Source organism: Etheostoma cragini, chromosome 21 (assembly GCF_013103735.1).
Source record: "Etheostoma cragini isolate CJK2018 chromosome 21, CSU_Ecrag_1.0, whole genome shotgun sequence".
Lineage (NCBI taxonomy): Eukaryota > Metazoa > Chordata > Actinopteri > Perciformes > Percidae > Etheostoma > Etheostoma cragini.
In genome coordinates this window covers 730329-732575 of record NC_048427.1, presented here as the reverse complement: position 1 = coordinate 732575, position 2247 = coordinate 730329, and positions in this window count along the sequence as shown.

Here is a 2247-nt window from a genome sequence, read left to right as displayed (position 1 = left end):
TATAGACCTTAGTGGTCCCTAATACTGTATCTGAAGTCTCTTTATATAGACCTTAGTGATCCCCTAATACTGGATCTGCAAGGTGGAGGATGGGGTTGTGGCCTTGACAAACTGCCACTTTGCTAGTTTGAATACCAAGATGTCTCTTTCTCATGGGTGGGCCAAATTCTCTGGGCGGGCAAACCAGAGAAAGGGGAGGTAACCTTTCCCCTTATGACCTCATAAGGGTCAAGATTCCAGATCGGCCCATCTGAGCTTTCATTTTCTCAAAGACAGAGCAGGATACCCAGGGCTCGGTTTACGCCTATCAACATTTCTAGCCCCTGGTGGACCATAGACAGGCTGGGGGGACTCGTATTAATATTAAAAAACTCATAAAGTGACATTTTCATGCAACGGGACCTTTAAGTAACCCAAACCCTCCAATGTCTTTCCTTCACTGCTAACCTTTGTTCCTGTAATCCCACTCTGGACTCAGGCTGAGTTTGTGTTTCTGAGCAGCACACAGAGTCACCGATAAGACGAACACGACTCCAGCCGTCTTCATCCTGAAACAAGCGCACCTCTGGGGGGAGGACTAGATTCTACGAAAGAGGATCAGGGCCACGTGTGAAGAAATGTGTTTGAGTTTAGAGTTTAAAGTCAAAATTATGAAAAAATAGACATAAATCTGACTTTTTTGTCGAAGTTCAAACTTATGCACTCTGGGGTCTGACTTTTATTTTAAAGTTCCCTTTTTTTAACGTATGAAAGTAATAAAAAATGTCAGAATTCTGACTTTAAACTCAGAACTCAATCCTTTTTTACACATGCGGCCTTAATCCTCTTCCGTAGTATTCAGATCCTTCACCCAAGAAGTTTAAAAACTGTCCTGGTAAGTTTAGTTATGTATAAAAAATTCCATTCTTCATTTATTTATACATGCATTCGTACACATACATGCATATATACATTCTTACAGGCACATATACACATTACCCACCTGTTTTATACCGTCTACGATGCATACCCACACACACAAACACATTATTTTTTAACCTTTTTCTTTTCCTGGTATTAGTAAAAGTACTAATACCACACTGTGGACATTCTCTAGTAAAAGTAAGAGTCTTAAATTGTTACTTAAGTAAAAGTGTGTAAGTATCATCAGGAAAATGTATTTAAAGTAAAAGTACTCAATGCAGAAACATCCTCCCATTGCAGAAAGTGTGAACAGTTGTGTGTGTGTGTGTGTGTGTGTGTGTGTGTGTGTGTGTGTGTGTGTGTGTGTGTGATGGTGTCAGCTGGACCTGTAGGCTGTTATGTTGTTGGCTAGTTTACTTTAGAATAAAACATCAGATTTGATAAACTACATGTGTTCCCAAACATCGTAAAGTGTAAAGTAACTAAAGCTGTCAGATGAGTGTAGTGGAGTAAAAAGTACAACATTTATTTCTGAAATGCAGCAGAGTAGAAGTAGAAAGTGGTATGAAAAGAAAAGACTGAAGTAAAGTACAAGTACCTCAACATACTGTACAGTACTGGAGTTAATGTACTGAGTTACATTCCAGCAGTAAAACACACCAACACATGTCTAAGTGGCTTAACCCTCCTGATGTCCTGGGGTCAAATTTGACCCATTTTTCAAAGTTTCTACATCGGAATTTGGGATTCTTTCATCCAAATTGTCCAAATATTACACAGATGGTTCCATAACGCTTCTTGCACATTAAATAAAGGATCAGTTCACCACTTTTTTGAATTTTGGGTGTCTTATTTCCCCTGAAAAACACTTTGACAAATGACATAAAATGATATAATTTCATATAAACGAGGTTTCTTGACCATGAATTCGAAAAATGAAAATAGTGTAAAACTAGTGGTGATATATTAGTGTTAGTGATACAGTATACGGATGGTAGTGTTACAAAAATGAAGAAAAGTTCAAAGAAAGCGTCAAAACATTGTTAATTGTACCGTTCTGACCTGGTAGGACAACACAAGGGTTAAACTACATTTAAAATGGGCTGATTCACCTTAAAAAGCAACAACTACAGAGCTAAAACTTACATGTGAAGTAATTCTAATAAACTTACGTGCAGAGGCAGTCCAGATGTCCAATAATCCAGCGAAGACTGAGATGAACGGGGTAATATCTGCAGAGGACGGGGGACGGGGGCTGGGGGGGCTGGGGGTCTCCAGTCCCGCCCCTCCTGTCCCAGACGGAGCACCATATATCAGGGCTGCACTTCAAAGCCGAGCACAAAC